Genomic DNA, 24,039 nt, shown 5'->3' with positions numbered 1-24,039 from the left:
AGATTCTTAATACTGATTCTAAGAAGTTTAATAAATCGGTACTTATATGCATATGTATCATACATATATGAGAATGTTTTTTGAAATTATACCAATTGTATGGAAATTAAACGAGGATGATTGCCAGACTAATATAATTTCGACGATGCTTTCCGAAGTTACTACAGTCACTTATAATTCCAACAGGTGAATGAGATGTAGGAAGTAGTAATGATCTGATGATAAATATTTAAAGTATGCGTCGGTACAGAAGAAAACATTATTTATCATTCTCTGTCACATCGACTTCGGCTGAAATAGAAATCTGTCTGTCGATAATGCAGAATTCTATCTCTACAACAATCGATACTTTTGTATCTACTTTCATTTTTGCACAGATTCCACTGTGATTTGTCTTTCACACTTTCTCACATATCTACAATCGGTAAAACTGTAGTTTCTTAGAGCGAACGATTGGCGTCTCTGATCGAGAAATATTAAGCGCAGGAGCCAGGGGCACGATTGTCCTCACGGGTTGCTAGTCAGCAGGAGTTTAGTCGGTGCCGGTCCCGAAACGCGTTCACGTCTGGACATTCTACGGGACACAATATCTAAGATGGCAACAAATATGTACATTTGATAGGGCAGTCTATTCGAGGAGAAATCCGATTCTGTTCGATCAGAACAATACGGCATAATGAACGGCTGACGAGGTATAATACACGGCATGAACGGATAGTTGAGGGACCGGTGGTTGTCAGTTCATTCCTTAAAATTCCGAAACGAGTCCAGCTTCTCGGGGGTGTGATATCGCTTTCCGTTTAACCAACTTGCCATATACGGCTGTTACCTGCGCGAAATAGACGTGGTGTGTGGGAAGTTAAGCATTCCAATGGCACGCCCGTGACCAATGGTTCCACAGGATAGAGGTAAGCAATAAGTTGTTCACATCGACTCCTTCGTCCTTTTTCACGCCGCTTTTCTATACAGCACGCGCCAATCATTGTCACCGATTGGTGACAAATTTTGATCGAACTGTGTTTTTTTAAGAATCCACCGATTAATTGATAGTGCGGTACAATTTGCCTTTATATCGAAACTTTTGTCATTACTTGTAAGATTTAACAATGGTCAACGAATCTATAAGAAGTCTATAATTATTGAAAAACAAAGATAACATGCTTGTATTTTATTTAGAAATTAAATTTTGTAAGTTGAATTCGTTTATATCGAGATGTTTTGGTGCTATTAGTAACATTCCAGGTAAATGAATCTTGTGAAGGCTATAATTATTTTAAAGTGGAACAACATCTTTGTATTTTATTTAGAAAGTAAGCTTGATAGATCGAATTTTATAAAATGAAATTGCCTATTACGTTTATATCAAAATATTCGTTGCCTCATATCGATAAGACTTAACAGTAATGAACAGATCTATCAAAAGTTCGTAATTATTTACAAAATATGCTTGCATTCGATTTAGAACGAGAATTTTGTAAACCAAAGTTTGCGAAAATACCTGTATTGAAATTGTTTATCGTTTTTGTATCAAAATGTTCACCCTGATGTGATTTAACAATGATGAATATATATGAATCTGTATCTATTAAAAAAGAAACAACATGCTTGTTTAGAAAATGGATTTTGTGAAAGAATTCTACGAAAGTGATTTTATACAAATGGAGTTTATGGGCAAGTCTATTTTAGAAAACTTTTCTTCACGTTCTTACTGATATATATTGTACCATCAGTACTCCTTTCGAAATATTTAGATCCATGATTGAAATAATATTTGAAGATAATGTCGGAGAATGTATGTTATGGAAAATTTTATAGTGTTTATCGCATTTAATAAAAGGGTTAGAATTTATTAAGGGAATCGAATCGATAGTAACTTTGATCCCTCTTTGACTTACTCTGTTCGTCATTAAATTCCTCGTGGACATTGATCCAAGAATTGCAGGTAATCTCATAGTAAGATGAAAATTGACTGAATTAGTTCTAGACTGGATAATGTAGAAATCCTGCAATTAAAATTACAAGTTCGATAACTGCTCTTATCCAGCTCATTTCAATTTATCAATTTAGCAAATTGGATTTTCAGTTTCACCAGATAAAGATGAAATGATATTCCTAGAACTATATATATATTTCAAATACTTTTTATTAATGTAATTTTTCGTAAATAATTTAAAAATTTTTATAAAAATTGATTTCTAGTATTTAAAATTAACATTATGAATAAATTTGAAAAATTTAGTTTATTAAATTTCGATATGGATATTAATTTTAGTGACGTTACTACATATGTATGTTTAATAAACATTCATCTTACAAAATATAATTCTTTGATATGACACGTTCATTAAGTGCGAAACCGGATCTTACTTTGAGGTAGACTACCTGTTTTCTGGTTAGACGGATACATCTATTTTCATCTTTGAATTACAGTTCTCTTTACTTAGTTTTTATAAGCGCTTAGTGTGTTAATTGTAGTAATGAATACTTTAAATAATTTTTCCTTGGATAAATTTTATAAAGTACTGGAATATTTTCCTTTAAAATATGAAAGGAAATATTAACTGATATGTTTAAATAAAATTTATGTAACAACGTACAATAAAAATGTCATTAACATAAATAAAGTTTGTAATTGTCAGAGAATCATTATTTTTACTCTTCTGTTTAAAAAATTAACAAGTTAGCACCGTTTATGAAATTATTTATTAATTAATTAGTAAAGTATTATAATACATATTCATTATGAAACTCAGAAAATTACAAATTATAATTAAAGATAATTATTAATAAAACAGTATAACATAAATTTAGTTATTTATATTAACTTTGGTGAAATAATTTGCTTTCTCCGAATGGGTGCTTCGTAGATTGTTGTTTTATAATTCTGGAACTATTTGCTTTATTTGAGTCTTTCCCTACTTGTGCACAGTGGGATTTCCATAACATTACTTTTGGAATGTTATATTATTATTTCAAACTGATTCATTTAATTATAGTTTTCCATGAAGTCATATTATTATTTCAAAATAATTTTAGTCAATTGATTGCGTTAAACAAATTTTAAAACGCAGTATACCCTATACTTGTAAAAATTTCATAAAAGCCGTCTAATCATCAACTTTCGTAGTACTATTACGTGTAAATTTATTTATAAATCACTATATACAGGGTGGTTGGTAACTGGTGGTACAAGCGGAAAGGGGGTGATTCTACGCGAAAAAAGAAATCGAAAATATAGAATACAAATTTTTCGTTTGAGGCTTTGTTTTCGAGAAAATCGACTTTGAATTTTCGCTCGGTACGTGTGCACTTTATCACGTTTCGTTGTCTCGATGGAAAAATTAAAAAAAAAAAAAATTTTTATTCTATATTTTCGACTTCTTTTTTCGCGTAGAATCATCCCCTTTCCGCTTGTACTACCAGTTACCAACCACCCTGTATATTATAACATTCATATTTTTACTGACTGATGTGATGAAAACAGTTCTCTATATTAATAAGTTATTTGGAGCATCTTAAGAATTTGCTTTTATATTTTTAGTCTCTTTTCATTTAGGAAAAATCCAAAATAAAGGAACCACCTCTGATTTCAGTAGTTCTTTAATATGTTGTCAAAGTATATATACTTTAATTTATTTTATCCGATCATAATTCATTCATTTTTAACACTTTGACTGCCACGTCGAAATCACGTTTCGCTCAGAACGCCACAGTGTTTTAACACAGTGCACCGTTAGATGCAAGATTTGTTCGGATTTTTTATTTATTAATGTTCTAATAAAAATGTTTAATTGTTCAATGGGACACTTCTTATTTCAAAGTATATTCTATTTATCGGTTATATTCAAAATGCCCTAACTGAATTTTCATCCAATTTTTACAATTGTAAGACGCTCAAACGCTCCGGTCATCAATGACCACGGTGGCGTCACAAGAGAAACCGTGGCCGGTCATATGTGACCAACGTGGCAGTTAAAGTGTTGAGCAATAACACTAAAATTGTTTTAATTATAGCACTATTTCCGAATATTAGAATTATCATATCAATCATAGGAATAATAGAAATCAAAATAAACATCAATGAAAGTAAAAAACAAATAATCAATAGTAACATAAATTGCTACGATCTCGTTAATCATAATGGTTTTACTACAAGTAGGAGAGTTATAAAAATAATAAAATTTATCATACAAAGATTAAGAAAAGACAACAACACCGAGAGACAACAACCAAGACAAGCGAAGAAAGAAATTATTCGAGTACTTCAATACTACCATAACTTGATATAATCTTGTCAATTGTATTACCTTCATTCTTTACAAATTCTCACCAAAACATTGGATAGTTCAGGAAGTTGCTAATGGCATTTAGAAGATATTTCATGAAATTTACTATATCTGTATGTATAGAACTAATATACCATTAAACAATGATTCCTTGAAGTAACTTTCAACTTAAAAGTATTCAATTTTTTATCGTGAAAATTGTATAAGAAAAATATTCTATAAGATCTTTCTTTCAAATATCATCAAATATATCATATATAAATATATTAAATAAAATCGTCTGATCGGAGGGATTCTAAATATTCTGAACAGTCCATTACAAAGCTACACTGGCGCTCACAACTAGCCGGGTACCTTAGCCGACTTATAGCAACAACAAAAATGTATAAAGTAGTGAAAAAATGGCTAAAACTAATATTTATCATCTTGCTATATACTCGGCTAATAATCAATTTTAATTATTTGTTTAAGCATTAGTCAACAGTAAATTAAAATTGTGAATGTAGTTTTTATTCAAATTTCTTAAATATTACTGTTCGAACTAACGATAATCTTTTCATGGGCTTCGAAGGATTTTTTTTATCTGATCTATATTGTCTGGGAGAACAGATATGTATTGGTTGGTCAAAACGGTCATGCAGTTTTTCACATGTAAACAAAAAGCGATTTTTTTAATAAAAGGAAATATTTTTATTCGATATTGTATTGTCCATTTTGATTTATAATCTTCTCGAATTTTTCGAGCAGTGTCAAAATCACATGTTTATAAAAATCCCCATCTTTCCCGCAAAATTGAATATTGCCACACGAACTTATTGGCCAACCTAATAATTTAGCGCTAAAGTACTTTTGGAGAATATTTTGTTACAAATCTCGTTGAAAAGTGTTGAAAATGACAACGTGAGTTCGTGCTCGCCATCCATATGCAGATGCGTTAGTTATAAGAAATAGTAACTGGAAGATAATCCTAGTTACAATCGATAGATTTAATCGATAGGCTTAAGATGCTTTTTTGTTTTTATCCCTAGTTTTTGTAAGCTCGTGCAATAAAAGTCTTTCTTGTCTCAGAATGGTGTGATAGATTTATCTATTCAATAAAATAATAACTATTCTGATCCTACCTCTGAGTATAGAAATAACAACAAAAAATTATATTATAAGTTAATTTTTTGTGAATATTAATATTTTACTGGATATTTAATAACCTTTTAAATAATCTTTTATCATAATAATAAAATAATGGTATAAACAGATAATTTTCATCCGCAGTTCTGTAATTAGGTTATATCTTGTCAAAAATGAGTGTATAGATGTTCGGATACTTTTGATTGATAGTGTATCATCGAAAAAATGATTCCATTTCTACAAAAGCACCTTGCAGAATATCACCTAGATATTTTTATCCCGAAAATCTTTGACTACCTATAGTACGGTTTTCACCGTTTTACTTCGACATTGTTTTTGCAAGGGCACTACATAGATTCATTTCAGACGGGACACGCGTCACAAAGTTTCTTATGAGGATTTTTTAAAAATTCAAGACAGACCGTAGGTGGGACAAGAATACATATATGTATAACGCAAATAACTACGTAACCAGACGCGATCTAGGAGAGCAGTGAATTTATGAATTCTCGTCCAACGTAATTTGCTTGAAACGTGAATAAAGACTGTAAGTTACGGCAGGGAGATTGTTATCCTATTCTCTCTTGATATTATGCAGAAATTTTTGTAGCAAGGCGCTCTAAGGTTGCTATAGTTCGCGCGTTCTTGCCTGGTTTATTCGAGTTTGAACGAGACTTATACATTGTCGGAGATAAATCACTTTTTTCGGAGGAAAAATCCGGTGATATATGGGCAACAATAGGGCATTAATGCTTAGACTGTACACCGCGCAAGAATTGAAAGAAAAACTTGAAATACGAGTATGACATCGGTTGTTTGGATTCTTGTAATTCAGTTGTTGGTGTAACTTATCGGCTATTTTTATACATTTTGTATAACTTACTTCGGAGCAGTATTCGAAAATGCAAAATATTTATTGAAATTCCTATTCTAATTCTCGATATTTTACAGATCATTGCATAAATTTTGTGATCCAAGGAAAAAAATTTACTGTGTAAACCTCACAGATATTATATCAATTGTAGAAGATTTCTTGCCAAAAAAATATTATCGACTTCAAAATATATATATTTTCAGCAATTATTATAAGCAATAATTTCTATTTTATTTGTATTTTACGTAGACACATATGCAGCAAAGATTACATATTTACTTACTAAACAGCATATTAAATGTATCACAATCTTTTTGAAGGCGGACAAAATGTCGTAAAGTGCTTCTGGTATAACAATACTTGAGCACCGCACTATACATTTAAACTCGTTTATATTTATGTATATTATTCAAATTTCAACAAATTTATACTTAACTGCATTAAATTATAATGTATTGTAATATAGGCACCAAGAGCATGTCTTAGTAATGGCCAAATTGAAAATTCTTGCTTATATCCGTACTGATACAAATTGCGGTCAATGTAGTAATAGTGCACATGTTATCTTAATTATACAGGGTGGTTGGTAACTGGTGGTACAAGCGGAAAGGGAGTGATTCTGCGCGAAAAAAGAAGTCGAAAATATAGAATAAAAATTTCTTTTTTAATTTTTTTTTTAATTTTTTCATCGAGACAACGATCTACAGTGAAGTACACTGGAAGTGGACTTATGCTTGAAAACGAATCTAAAGGACAATGTTTGCTGCGGCGAATTGAAGCCTATATTGAGAAACAACCGTCACAACAACAAACAACAAACAACAGCAAACGGTCGAACAATTCGCTTATGTACAGCTAATTATTGAAGCAGTTTTGAATTAAGTACATAAAGAAGGAGTAATTGTGAAGGACTGTTGCATTCAATAACGTTAGCGGGGCGTACACAATTTATTTTTTTTCTTTTTTGTGCATTACTTATTTTATAATCGCATCAACTACAAGGTCATTAGTGGCTACTTAAGGTTATACACTATACCAGATATATCATTGTGGTACTAGCGTTACACGGGTTCTAGTACTCTAGGATAGCACCAAGACACTACTAATCTAATGTCCTAGTACGTATTCCGAGAGTAAGCAACAATTACTTTTAGTACGATTGAAGGACATGTGTGACCTACAGTTTAAGGTACACTGCGAACTACCAGAGACTTCACTGTAATGAGGACATACAATTCCGAATAAATCAAGTTGCAGAGGTGCCGGTACCTTCAGGGTTCAAACCGGATACTTCTCAGTTGATCGCCAGTTATGTTGTAATGAAACATATTAATTTCTGATGGTTTGATAAATGATTCTATGGGAATCAGAGAAATTTACACGGTCAGTACTTAAAAGAGATCAGCTGAAAGAGGGAAAATTGACGCACTCAGTACTTCTAAAATTTAATGATGAATCTATTGGAATCAGATTCAAAGATATCGATAGCTACATTCCGAAATCTCCAGTAACAGCAATACTTCAAGTGTGGAGACATTGTGTAACACAGCAGGTAGTGGAGACGTTAAGCGAACAATGTTACAGCTCATCCTAAGCTGAAATATTATTAAGTAACTATATACATTAATTATAAGGGACTATACTAAATAAGGCCTTAATTGATCCTAGCGAAGATAATTTTGTAAAGGTTCAAATTTACCGTACAACCATATCCGACTTAGTACCAAATAAAATTCTCAATAAACTGCATGACGATACAACACTTGCAGTAATACAAAGACTTCTTTCGCGAAGAAACAACTGAGATCTACTTCCTACGACCAATGTGTAAAGACACAATCCAGGTATACTTGACACGAGGAGTTAGTAATAAGAAAACACGAATCAAATCAGCTTTGAGCGACAAGTCTATGTACGGGAACGGATGGACTACGCTTCCTATATGGAGGAATCGAAAAAATTTACTATTTCTACATGATGTTAAAGGTTTGATCCCGATAGCTTAATCCAATCGAGAGCAATCGACGAACATACATCAAAATTAGATTTTTGCAAAGAAAGATAGTGTGCAAAAAACAAATACAAAAAATGTTATAACTGTATATGCATGATAGATACAAAAAGAATGATGAGAAGAATGAGAAATAAAAAAGAAGAATATATGCATCAAATTGAGACACATTCCTCCTTTTTCAAAGTCGGTATAAGAATGACAGATCTCTGTCTCTAATAGTTCCACACCAAAGTAATGAAGGTGATGAATAAAAAGTTAAACATCTAAAAAGGAAACATTAGATAAGAGATCTTATAACATTAACAATACCAGTCACTATACATGTGTGATATATCAAACTAATTTTTTTTAAATTAGAAAGGTTCTATCTTTAAGAAATCAAATTCTTTAAATACATATGTAAACTATTATTTTTTGAACTATGCTATCAAATCAATCAAAAAGACATTATGACTTTTAACATGCTAAAAATACACTTTACCATTTTTATTAATATTATGGTATTTACATACAGCTGATAATTATTGAATAATCCATGAAAACTTTTACAAATTACTTCCTATTTGTTTCGAAATTAACAAAACAGATATATTTGGGAGAAAGTACAGAAAATCAATTCAAATGACTGAAGATTAGTTATTAATTTTCATTAAAACGATAACAGCTACTTGTGATTTTTTGTTCCATGCCACAGTAACAGTGTATTAAATGAAAAATTGTGCAATTTTCCAAGCCATAATTCATGTCGTAAAATTTTTATCTATGAATTTCTGTAATGTAATAAGTGTTCGATATATAACGTATGCGGGACGCGATATTAGCTATTGAGAAAAATGAGAAGGCATTGAATATCGTGCTCCAGGGACAGCAAACTGGAAAGCCATTCTTCTTTTTTCGCTATTCGCTAGATTACCGGATATACTATGTCCTCATTTTTAGAAGTATGCATAAAAGACTATTATTATTTCTCTTTTCTGATAGAAAAGATCCGTTCGAGAACATATTCACCGTATTTGATTCCAGAGTTCTTTTTTATAAACAAACAATCTTTTATTTTCTAACTATTGTTTGAAGTCATTTCTGCATTTATCATTTTACATGAATAAAGTAATCTGAGATTAATTTAATAAATCCAATTTAATGTAATATATACAAGTGGCATCTGTTATTTGCCTCTACAGGTCATTCTATTCCAAGCATTAATGCAGATCATAATATTAAAATTTATATTCATTCTCTTAGTACTTTGTTTTGTCTTCATAAATCTAGACCCAACCTAATCCCAAATACAAATATAGCAACTAAGTTTTGTATTCTCGAAATTAAGAGAAAATATAACGAATTTACGCAAAAATCCGCAAATAATGTACGATAGTTTAGAATTTTTCTGAATTCCATCACATGGGAATATCAAGCAACGAAAAAACCGATGTCCTGGTTAAAACAACAACTATAGAACAAATTGATAACTATATTTGTATTTCATTTACTGATTTTCGTGAATCATTTAAGTACGAATGTAATTTGAGTACGAAGAAGTGTATAAAAACTCAGGGGTATATAATAAGCAAAGAATAAATCCAAGATTATTTCGAAGACGATAATAAACCATGGTTCGCAAATAAACTCTCACGAGAGTTTGGCGTCACAATTAATTGACGTAAATCAGATCATTACAATCTTTTTGCGTTTCATTCGCACGTTCGAATTATAAGTGATATAAAATGCAGTTGCAACTTCGGAAAGTAGGATTTAAACTATAATCTGGCAATATCTCTTGTTTAATTCCTATAGAGCTGATCCAATAAAGGATTAAAGAAAATATAAACTGTACTCGTTACCGAACATGAAGCTTTTACTTTATGAACCAGATATTAAAGCGCGTTCTCGTGTATACTTTTTTCTTAAAAAGAAATAATTTCTAAATGTAAATTTTCTGTACAGTTAATGTCTAAAATCTCATGTATCGGGGAATGGTAAACTGTAAGAACTGTATGTAAAACCTAATGTAACTGTATAAAAAGAGGTAAGAAGATAGAAAGATGCAGCACGATAATGTGCACACACAATGAAATCTATTACATGGTAAATTTATGAAGGAAATAAACATATAGAGTTATTCACATTAATATCCGGACACATCATTATCTTCTGTATTTGCTATTTTATATGACAAGAGATGATTTAAATACCGCCTTGTTTATTCTACGAAAATATGGATTACATTTATTGTAGCTTGAAAATACATTTTACTCTCGTGTCACAATACTATTCTATCAATACTTAAAAACAGTTCGAATTGTGAAATAGATTTACTTTATATAATTAATGCCAGAAGAAATTAACAGAATGTAGAACAGATACATCAGATACAACACTTTCCCATCGACAAACAAGTTTTTGAATGTCTTTTTTATGATGAGATAATCAGCAGATTTTGATTAGGAAAACGACAGTTCCATCTTCATATTAGTGACAAATAAATTGCAAATGTTTATGCAAATTCGTATTTTTATTAATATAACTAGAAAAAATAGAATCTAAATAAAAATTTAACTCTCTAAATATTATAACGAGTATATCAAGTATTTTATATACTTTTTAATGTTATGTGTAATCTGTTCATTTTTGCATATTTTAATGTCCCATAAATGCATAAAAATCCGTAGTCTACCGATAAATATCTACTAATTTTTTTTATGAAAACTTTTGTCTTAAAGTAATTTAATACATTTTACTATAAAAAATTTCTAGAATCATTTCTTCAAAATTTGTTTGCGAAATGAGATTTTTATGATATTGTTTTCAACAAATATTCATTTGTGTCCTTCTAAAACGTCTTCGATATTCTTCTGTTGGAAATAGTGTGTAGAATTTTTATTCGATCTTTTGAAAAACTCATAATTTATCTTTACGCTTCGCCATACGAAACGTAATACCGTTCCCCTTTTTATACGCGAAACTCTACAATTTACATTAATTTCCGAGTATTCCAAGAATAGAGCGCAACCTCTTGAAAAAACATGACTCTACTTTGAATTCATTCGATCGAGCTTCTAAGGGAATTAGTAACGTTGTTACTGACGAATGAAAATTACTTCAATAATAAAGGAGAAAAGAAAGCTTTGTATTTTGTTAAACGAAAAAACCTTGTTTTCTAGGAAAAGTTCAATTACTTCTGTACTACCGTTTCAAGATGCAAATGTAAACAATTGAATATTTTATGATTTGTTGTTGTTTCGCAAAATGAAATTTCTCAAAAAGGAACAAGTAACAACTATTAAACACTATTTTCTGTACAACAATTTGGAAGAAGTATATAAAATATATTTATATACACGATGAGGCAATAACTTTAATCACCTTGAATATTCGTTTCTTTTAGAGATATGGAAAATATTTGTCTACAGAAGTTGTATGATACAGAGGAGGCTATAATATTCCAGTAGTAATTTTTTTTATAGCTGGAGAACTTTAAGGGGCATTGCTGTAAATTGCATGTTGCTCTTTGCTATTTCCGAGAGAGTAGAGAATGTTTAGACGATTTACAATTTACAGAACGACCCTAATAGAAAATCATTCGACAATAAATAAAAGATGTTCGACAATCTGCCTGCTTGCATTAATGCAACTCTCAAATTGTCGGATTGCCCAAATCTTACACTTGTTATCATTTCCGCATTGATTATTTCTAATATTTATTATATGTTTAAAATGACTATTCATGGTGTATACTAATTCTCAAAAAAATACATGTTTGCAGTAAATATTTTGCAATTTCTATAGAATGTACAGGATGTAAAGAAGGTAAGTGTAAAGAGGATTGTATGGATTCTACATCTTCAGATTGGTGGATATTTGTAAACAAAATTTTGTGCAAAACCAACCTTGACATTAAAATTCAAGGTTAAATCTGTTTATTGCAACGTATTTAACTCATCACGAAGAACGAAAATCTTAAAGAAACCAGGATGGTAAATAACCCTTCTCTCGGAAAAAGAATAATAAACTTTTAATAATTCTTAAACGAGCTTTATTTACAATATGTCTATATCTATATATTTATATTTATTTTTAATAAAAGAAATAACATATTTAATAAAATAAATAATTGATGAAATAGCAGGAACTTATAGATATATTAGAATACAGTAATAATAGAAGACTCTTAGGTGTATAAAAATGATTTTCAACTAAGTTAACAATTTGGTGATCAAGAATTAATACTGCGACATTTAAATCCATATCAAACATTAGACAAGGCTCAGCATTTCTAAAGAAAAACAGATTAATTGTCGTCCTTGCTCGTGCATGTTTCCTAATGAGCTTACATATTAGATCGTCCGAAAAGTTTCTTTCGTTTAATGGATGCACAACATTTTTATACTATTTTATCGAATTACGTATGATCCATTTTGTTCTATCAAAATAAAGATCACAATGTTCGACAGATTAGGTTTCATGTTTGTGTAAAGATGCATTGTTGTAAAAGAAAAACACTTTTCGGACAACCTAATAGAATAGGTCGTCGACAGCGCAGCGAATACGAGAGGAAACTTATAACTTTCTAAAATTCGCCGCGTTCATGTACTTCAAATAGCTATATTGTCACTCCACGAAATTTTTGTTATTGGATACTACTTAATTTACAATTATGCTTTTCGGACCATATAATGAATGCAGTAACATACTCAACCAACAGAAATTGCAACCAAATGGCATGAACTATGTGCCTACATTGATTAAAGTTGGACATCCGTTGCATAAATAAAACATCGAATTGAATGGTTTTTATTGACTGAAGTAAGTTTAAATAGCGGGGAAAAAAGGAAAAAAATGCAATGAAGAAAGGAATAAAGAAAGGGAGAAATGTAACACATAATGATAAGTTTATTAACCTGTATGAATAAAGCTACTTTTCTTGCACCTGACTATAAAATGTAAACACATTGTTAATGAAGCCAGTTTAAGAATTATTAAAACTTTAACATTCTTTTTTCGGGAGGAGGAGTCAATTGCGACCCATAGTTCCTTTGAGACCTTTGCTCCTCGTGGTGAGTAGAATAAATTGCAATAAAAAATATGTTAGCCTTGAAAATCATGTTCTAGGTCAATTTTGCACGAACTTTTTTTTACAAATCTCTGCCAGCCCACAACTTTAAAAAATAAATTTAAAAAATTACAGAAAAGCAACTTTCTAAATTATTCTACATTACATACTATAAAAATCATTTTTTTCAGAAAATTAATTTTTGCTACTTCCTTTAAATATTTCGAAAAATATCCATTATTGGAGTACATAAGAGTTACACTCTTGATTTTTTCACATAATTCCGTGAATTTATCATCTATTTCTAAAATCATTATATTAAGATACTCTTTTAGACGTCAAATAATAAAATGAATTAATTTTTTTACAAATAATAAATAACTATTATACAGATAAAATATTGGATTCAAATGAATTTAATCGAATAACAATTTTAGATAAATATTTGTTGGAAACAATTCTGTTTTCGATTTCTTCAATTTATTCCGCAAGGAGCACTGCGTGTGTATGCGGATGTTCGAAAACTGAAAACCGATCAATTCCAACCATTAGATAATGGACGTCCACTGCTCATTAAGGCTTTTCCAGGCACCGCGATGCGTCCGTCACACCGTGCCGTGAAAAAAGCTTTCCCGATCGGCTTCTTCGCTAGGGCCGCATCAGCTAGGTAAAGCCCGGGTGGAACGAGCGCAAAGGGCTCTTGGTATAGATCGCCTCGTTAAAGAGAGTTTGGAACACGAATGCAATCACGGGACTGACTGGGAAAAAATCCTTCTCGATCCAGCTAGGAATTTTCGTGTGTGTACGCGCGTGCCGCCCTATTGAGAAAGGCACATAAACGTGTGGAACGTGAGAATGCCGACCGTTGATCTGGTTAGGTCGTCACCATCGAGAATTTCACAATTTCCGAACGAATCCAATAATTTCCTCGTTTCAGAGGAACGGGTTCGTTCACATTCAGAGTATTGGTTACGTCGGAGAACTCGATCAACTTAACGATGATAAAATGGATTTAAATTGTACCTCATTCGCATGCACGCAAGACGCGAGAATATGTTGTGCACCATGAAGGAAATAGCTGACGGAAAGAATATTTTCGATAATGCGTTTTGGGGTTTATTATGAGAAAATATTTGAAGAGATTTGATGGTTAGGCGTGGTGATGGAAAAAAAGAAAATGTGATTTGGAGTTTTTCCTTTCTCCTCATAAGTAATGTATGCATGTAAGTAAAGTTTTTTCGTTTGTATTTGGGTTTTGTTAAAGAATTCAAATTTTATTCGAGATGTTCCGATTTATATTTATAGATTTATAACTAAGGTCTAACCTTGATTTAATGAAATATAAATGAGAGTTAAATTAGTTTATTGATTTTAGAAGTGTATTAAGTACTCAATTAAATAATTTATCATTTGAATTTAAAGCCAGATTTTAATATGCTGCTAACACTCGATAATATTTAATGAATAATCTAATTAAAGTAATGGAATTATTTAATTAATGAAAGATACTGGAATTAATTAATAATATTACTTTAGCTAACTTTAATGTAAAACATAAGTAATTAAAAACTAATGACAAAGTACTATGTAAAGATAAATAATCAATAAATGTATTACATAATATCAATAATATTATCATACACAGGACATTTTCTTCAATCTTGATATTTCATTTAACTTTCCAATTTTATAAAACTTACAACCAAAGATAAAAATAAAATTGCTTTAATATTTAGCATTTGTTTTAAATACTTCTATACTGTCGAGATCAGTGCTTTTGCAAAGTCTTTTTACGTTTCTTCATTATGCATTTTCTTATTATACGTACAAATTATCTGATAATAAATGACAATAAATGTAATGATATAAAATGACAGGGCTTAGTCTTTTGGAGTGAATAACTTACCGGACTATTTTACGATAAAAATTATGTTACTGGTTTTCGTTGAAATTACGAATTCTCAGTAGTTTCAGGATAAATTTATTTTACTAGTCATGCAATAATATACTCAAAGCTTCTTATAGATAATTTCATAATTATGTTTCCTCCTGTAGATATTTTTTCTTCTATGTATATTTTATGTTTATTATATTTATGTATATTTGTGTATCTGTATGTGTAGTATGTGTATATTTGTTATATGCGTATTATCAATAATAAATATGGAAGCATATAGTTACATTCTTTGCAAGTATTTATTTCTAATAATATCTAATAAGCACAAGATATAGTAAAATTAAACATATTATATTCTTTGTTTACCATGTATTACAGAAAAGGAATTATGAATGTTGAATTATACTAAAAAGTAAAATAATTCTATTTATAATTCCGAGTCATATAACAAAATATTTTACTTTAAATCGCTTATAATTAGATATTTACAATTGGATATTAATAATTTCAAATTATATATCCAACATGAGCGACGAAAAGAAATTAAAATAGTTCGAATGCATAAAACTACTAAAATTTTAATTATTAATATTTTGAACAATTCTATTAAACACAAATAAATTTTATATGTATTCTTTATCATTAGTATTTATCTGCTATAAAGTAAAATAACACTCATTACTTGAAACTTCTGATTTTTGTTGCAAAAGAATTCTTTAATTTTAGGCTACTTTGCGTAATAGTTTAATCACTAAAAGAAAAATATTTAAATTAAGAAAGACAACTCTATCCGTGAAGAGGAAAATTAAATGTTCGACGTTACACGTATCATCGCACCGCCAATCGATCAATTTTTGCCCACATGAAACTACGCACTTGCCCATCAAAAATTTCTGTGGAGAAAAAGCAACAAAAAGAAAAGTAAAAAGAAAACACCCAATAGCCATCCATCTAGCCGAAGAGGCGCCCGCGGCTCGTTTTCAACTGGCATCGACGACACAACAGGCACACAGAAGTGCAGGACGTATATTGAAACCCAGAATAACTGGTAAAAAAATCGTGTCAACGATCAGCGCGATGAAGCACCTGAATTAACCGCAGTTTAGTGTTTACTGAGCCCTCAACAATGTCTAGCGAGCAGGCAATCGATAGAGGAACGTGCGAAAAAAGCTTTCGGGCCGCTTTTATCGACGAGTTTGACGAGGTGTGCACATATCGTCGAACGATGATCGGTAAAAGCAACATAAAGGCTGCGGCATTTCATCTAAGCAGTGGATTGAATATTATAGTGATGTAACTCAGAATTTTAAAGATTTAAATCTAATTAAGTATTTCAACTTTTAAAAATATCATCCCTTTATTTTTTTATTGAAGGAATTGGAATCTCCACATAGAGATTACTATGCGATACAGTGTGCATTACACAGTGTCAAACAAATTACAAGTACGATTAGAATCTGTACATAATTTTCTTATGCTATTAAGCTACAGTTTTTAAAAAATGAATAACTAAGATTGCACTCTCGTTATAGTATTGTAAGTAACATAGTTATTTATAGTATACGTATAGTATAGTGAGGTTGCACACTAAAATACTAAATAATGATGAGAAAAAAGGTCAATCTCTGCAGTTGCTTAATTAATTTAGGTTTCCTATTTATTTATTATAAATATTTATTACAGCCGCACAAGTGTCTACAATGCCTGATATGTAGATGAACTCACAAAAGTGTTCAAATACTTGTTACATAAAACTTTTATGAATATATTATGTGTGTCGTACAAAACTCTCTGAAATTTTGCGCTGTGAGGCGGCCGATCAACATTTGATTGCTTATGAATCGTCACTTTGTTGAATCCGAATAAGAATCGCAATACAGACAATTTCAAAAATACAGACAAATTGTCAATTGAAAAGGAACTGCTTACAACACTTTCAAGTGTTTATCACTTCCCTCTTCAGTCCCATGTGCATTTTAAACATTTTTTCTCATTTCCACATGTCTTCTTTCTGTTTTCAAGATATTGAGATTTAACGAATATATTCAATTATTCTTTGCACCGACGCAGGAAGTTACAAATTAAGTTTAAGCGATATGAACGACGCTATGACCCTTCCCTTGAACCCGTATACTTACTTGACTCTTTTCACTTCAAATCATTTTTCCGGAACCGTTACTAATTGGTGCGTACCTAGCTTAGTTTAAAGATATGAAAGGAGCATAAAAATAGGCATTTATTCATCGCAAATCTATACTAAGTACAAGCATCGACATGATACTGTAAAATTCAAGAATAATTATCCGAGAGTTCACCAAACTAACATACGCCTTGCTTATTTTGGCTTCACCCTCTTCCGTTATTATCTCAAACCGAGAGAAGTCCATGGGACATAACATTCTGTAAAGTGATGCAGCAGTCAAATGCTGGCTTTCTTCGATACTCCTATTTACGATAACGCCTGATTAACTAGATATAAGGGTCTTTTTGCATCAAGGTCAAGTGCTCTAAAACCGTTCTATGTGCAAGTGAATAAATGCCTCAAAAATTTAACGTCTAAATATCCGAATGTAATAAATCTGCAGAAGATCCGCTATACTTGCTAGATCTTCGTAATATGATCAAATTCTTCAACAATTGTACTAGATCGTCTACTGATCCACTATATTACAAATCAGTATTCTTAATAAATTCGATATATACTAACAGTTTCCGTTTTGACAAAGGCAATGGGTGTGCTGTTGTATATCAAGATAAAATTTTTAAATACAGTCTGGATGATACACGTTCAATTTTTTCTACGAGGTGTATGCAGTAAGATCCACTCTCCAAATTATTAAAATTGAAATTGAAATTGCTGATGCGAACAAATATTAAACTTTAATATTAAACTTAAATTAAATATTATACTCGCAGACTCTAAAAGTGTAACTGAAAGCATGAAAGATCAAATAATCAGTGAATCAATAATATAAAAAATTCATAACAGATTTCCTCTGGAAAAGTAACAAAAAAGTCACACTAAGTTGGATCGCATACCATATGGGCCTTATAAGTAACAAAACCGCAGATAAAATAGCTAAAAATGCTTCAACCATACTCTTTCAAAGTACCTTAACTTTATACAGAGACTTCAGAAGTTTTTTGATTAACAAAATAATTAGAAAGTGGAATGATTATTGGAAAGTTCATACATCTTGAAAGATTTTCACGGTAAGAAGCAACATTTATGAAAACGTTCTATCAGCTCAATTAAACAGACGAAATCAAACAGTCCTTACTCGCTTAAGAATTGGCTATTGGTGGCCATTTGATGTCGAAGAATAAGTGTAACAAATTTAACATGAATATCACAGGCAACCATGTTCTCCGAGACTGCTTACCTTTAAATCTCACACGAAGAAGCTCTCGGGGGCAAAAAAGATTCAATAGCAATAGTTTCATTCATCAACGATATACGTGTTACATATATCTGAGAAACTATATTAAAATAATAAACTCAACTATGTTTCAAAATAACTAACTAGCAAGTATATAGTTGCTAATATATTAAGATGTCGATGCTACTTCAAATTTCCAAATAAAAAATAGAGTATATTCAAGTGTAAATCACTGACTTTAATGATACATATTTCACTGAATCTTTGTTGTAGTTTCCAAAGAAGGAATTCATCTACAATATCTAAACAACTTCGAAAAAATATTATGTTGTTTACAAATATAATCTTAAAATTTTGTAGAGAGTATAAGAAGACGCATTAATTAATACATAAAAAATACAAAAATTTATTTTTAAAAATACCGATGACATTGAAATTTCATAACAAGACGATCTTGAGAAAAAGTTTATTCTACAGTTTTATATCCTAAGTTTAGTCTTAAAAATAATGTAACAATAAAATAATGTAACTTAAAGTAGTATAACTTTGCCTTCAGGAGTTTTTTGTAAAGTTATAAAAAAGTGGAGATATTGAGGTGTTCTGATTTAGATGTTGCACTTTGTACAGTTGGCGCAGTTGAATTGGTTCTTTTTTTTCTCTTTCATCATTCTCCGCCAGAAACGAACGTAATATGTGTAGGAAAAAGCCTCAACTTCTTGCCGGTTACTCGCTGAAGCGATATTTTATTCGCGAAAATTTGATATTCTGAGTGTGGTCGGCGAGAAACACTTTCATACGTGCATGAAATTCGATGTAAGTCTGAATTTTTCAGGTGATAGTGAATGTCGCAAAATGAACCAAGAAAAGTTTATAATGTTGAAAAATTAGACAGCAGTATTCATCTATGGTTCATTCATCTTTACGACCATCTAATTATTCATTTCATGGTGATCATTGAGAATAAATAAGTGCAGATCAGGTTTATGATATGATTAATGTATTAAATATGATAAGTAATGTTTCGAACCGCGTCTTATCTAGCAGTTAAAGGATGCTGTTTTTAAATTGTTCCTTTAGTTTAGATGGAGCAAAAATGTGTTATATTATGCTTGCGAAAGTTATCTCAATAACTATTACATACGTATGGTTTCTTTAAGGTGAATAAAATTCCATTTAATTTTAAGTTGTGAAACAAATAAATATATTTAACTGGCAAGCTTGGTTTAAGAACGGAGTTAACTATTATAAATAATATATTATTACTTTTTTAAGGTTGTACCAACCTGTAGAAATCATTAGTACTCAACTTTGTAATAAAAGTATATCGTATTATTAAGTATCTACAATAAAAGTACAAAAGAAGTACAAGAAATTTGCTCCGTAATGTACGTTTTGCTCGAATCTACTGTATGGTAGCGATATGTTAAAAGATGGACATAAAAAATTATAGGTTTATATATATTAGTAACAACGTATTTTCTTAATATTATGACAGGTTATTTAACCTGATTTGCCGTTATTTAATCTTACCATAATTTATAACTAAACTAAGGACTCTGTAAAGACCTTGGCAAGGTGCTTGAGTGAATGTTCAAAAGTCGATAGCCAGTGATTCGAACAGTCGAGCTATGAGGTATCAATGATATAACTATTTAAACGATGCGTGACATAGTTTACTAGTAGATAGTTTACTTGATAGTAAACGACCTGACATTGCATTGCAAAAAATAGAGACTTTGTCTGAAGAATCTGTATAAAGGATGGAGTATAGAAGGCACTGATACTCTTTTGGTAAGGAGGCTATAAGGGATCTCATGATATTAAGAAAACTCAAAAGAGTACAGTCGCTTTATAAGAAGATCTAATATACAAAATAAAATTGAAGACTCTTAAAACCACGTAGTATACAAAAAATTTTGATTGGGCTACTATAATGGAATAGTCTAAAGTAATCACGTTACATGGTCTATCCTGTGTAACAATTGAATATCGAACAAAGTTTCGAACACGATAATAACTAACTAGTTTCACGAACACTAAAAAAACAATATTTTATATGCATTGACTACATATACCTTTCATGAAAGTTTTAATTAAAAGTGTGTTTTATAACTGGATCAAACTAAATAAACATGATACAAATATGACTTTTTACAGTACTTTAATGATTGTCTGTATAATGTATCTAATAATTCTTCCAAGACTCTAAATGTAAATACATATGTATATACAACTAAATATTCTTTTAAGATTAACATTAATTTTTCAACTTATTATATTAATTTAAATGATTAAAACCAGTTGATTTGCAATTTCTTTGAACATCAAAATTACTAAAGGAAGGCCAAGATCCGAAAAAAGAGGATACATTGGGAAATGTTGCACAAAAAGAGGCTATTATAAAAAATTTAAAAGAAGGTTATAAACAAACAAATGTTTGGAATTCACTTGGAAATATTGTTTTTCGTGGTATCATATATAGGGACTTAACATATATGGAAATTAAATTCGTTAAGATTTTATACTTTCGAATTGCTTTAAATTGATACAAAATGGTAAATACTAAAAAGGCGAATGTACTATCGAAACAAAATGACATTGTACATGTATAACAATTTTCAATTTCAGCAAGATTAGAAAAGATTTCGGTCAACGCTTTACATCTAGGAGTGGTCAGGAAACAAACACAGATTGACGCGAATCTTATGATGAGAAGTAACATATGTTGTACCGTCTCTTTAACAACATTTCTTAAGCGTGGCCGAACGTGATATGAATAGTACTGAAGTTCGTCCTCGAAGAAAATACGTGTCGTGCGTGAAAAGTTTGCGCGAAGACGTACGAATCTCGCGAAATCTCGAGAAGCGATGAATTTCATTTTTCTCATATGTCCCCGCGGAGACGATGTGGCGCGACGTGCTGACGTGTACGCAAATTCGCAAGGGTTATATCTGAAGATGTTACTGAATATCTAGTAAGAATATCTGGATAAAGAGACTTCTGCTCACTTTAGATACCTCTTTACAAATGGGTGAAGTTTTAACATTCTTTTCAATTTAAAAAATCGTCTTTCACTTTCTTCATCTTTAGACAAATTTGAATGCTTGTAGAAATTTTTGATGAATATGTTATGTGTTTTATGCAAAGGGACATAGCAATTATAATTATATAAGTAAAGTTAGGAACAAATCTGTACATGCAGCTATATAGAAGTTAGAAGATATTTAGCATAAATATATGAAGGGTTCACGAGGGAAAGGAGAAATGTTAAGATTTCTCAGAAAACGGAAAATTATATCAAAATAAAACATAATTTTATTTTTCATTTTATTAGGCATCATCTTTAACTTTTACTTATAATTTTGAGTAATATATAACATGTTAAACTACAAAATGAAAATCATTTCCCTATTATACACCTCAATTTTCTATAGCTGCTGTAGGACTTTAATTTGCAATACGACATAACCAATGATAAAGGGCACATACAGGTGCATACCAGAAAATGCTAAACTCAAAATTCATTAAAATTGACATTCTCCTCTTTTCCCGTGATACTTATACTTATACTTATTGTAAGTATTTAAGCAACCAATAATCCATTAATTAATAATTAACTAATATTCAGTATGACCATCTTGAACACTTATATATATTATTATATATAACAATTTCTATGTAAAATATAGTTATTTATATATATATTAACTTTTATTAAGTAATTAATTTTTTAATAAATATGTTTACAATAAATGTCTTGTACCTTCTATATACATTTTCAGATCGATTGCAAATTTTACCAATATGCTCGCGATACACTGTCTCGTCACAATCGTGCCTCATTACAATGCTAATGAAATTTCGAAATGCTTTGTATAATATGCAGCAAATATTTTTGTGAGCCTCTGTATATAGATATTATACAATAGAAAGAATGAGTATAGATAGAGGAAAAGTAAGTAGAAAAAGTATACGTAATATTAAATGAACTTGTATTTATAATATTATTAGGTAAATGGTGAATTTATATAGTAAACGATATAAATGTTAAGAAAATTATATTTTTAAATTGAAAAAAATATTTCATTAGTAATAAAGAAAAAAATTATGAGTGATAGAATAATTTACTTTAATGTTAAAGGATATAAAAAAATAGAGCTATGATTGTAAGTGCCACGTAGATTGCAGCTATGAAAGATGAAAGTATAAACTGCAAATAAATAAATTTAACTAGTTTGATATATTTTTCATCGTTTGTTATTCCTCCTCTAAATCTATAAAAATGGCAGATATTTAAACACGATAACGCTTGAAAAATACATATATAATATTATTTGCTAAATTGATGGGTTATTTTATTTCTATTGAAAATAATTACTTATGATATTTTGTTTACAATTTCGACTATCCAGTTATCTGTTGCTGAGTTCATTTAACTACAATTATAACAGGTTGATAAATTCTTTATTAGTATATGTTGTTAACAGCCTGTATGGCCACAATTTTGATAAGAACTAGAAATCCTTTAGAAAATATCTGCTACTTATAGTTTACTAGACCAACTTCAACAGGATTATAAATTTTTTGTGAATATACAGTAACTCACGGAAGCATTTGAATATTTAATGTAAAAACCTTTTTTGATATACAAAATATTTTGAAATTTCGTTGAAATTATAATGGAACACGATAATTATGAATCCTTTCGCTACATCCTCCGTAAACAACGCCAGTGCTCAGGAAGACAACATATCAAACGTGTACACATTTTATTTTATCGGTTTTATCTTGGTTATTTCGAATCACTTTGGGAAGAGCGAAGTCTATAAAAAAATATTAAAATAAGAAAACAATATACAAAATTGGAAAAGATAGTAATCATACCTTCACCTTCATGTTTGGGTACAGCAAAATGACGACTGGTCCGAATTCATTATCGGAATGGAAAACCGGGCATATTTACAACTTTGCACGCCACTGTCTCTGCTGAGGTAGCGTTACCTGTCGGAGCGCTAGGGCATGGAGCTCGAACAGGGGAGACGCCCTAAATTTTTTTTTTTTTTTTTTACGTGGAGGAAATCTTCATAGACACCTTACCACCCTTGTGCAGGCGGGCAGAAGGTAGTGCCGGATTCTTACCGGCTAACCTAAATTTTTTTTTTTTTTTTTACGTGGAGGAAATCTTCATAGACACCTTACCACCCTTGTGCAGGCGGGCAGAAGGTAGTGCCGGATTCTTACCGGCTAAAACCTCCACGGACGGGACACGGTAGCCAAGTGCGCGAGTTGATCGTCGGCGAGCCCCTGTGTGCTTAACAACAAGCACCTTTAACCGAGCACTCCCAGAAAGTACACCCACAACATACGCAAGGGAGGGCTGGCCGCTTGCCTGTAGTATATTACTTTTAAGAGA

The sequence above is a fragment of the Bombus impatiens genome, unplaced genomic scaffold (assembly GCF_000188095.3).
Source record: "Bombus impatiens unplaced genomic scaffold, BIMP_2.2 scf_0191, whole genome shotgun sequence".
Lineage (NCBI taxonomy): Eukaryota > Metazoa > Arthropoda > Insecta > Hymenoptera > Apidae > Bombus > Bombus impatiens.
Note: the sequence above shows the minus strand (reverse complement) of the source record.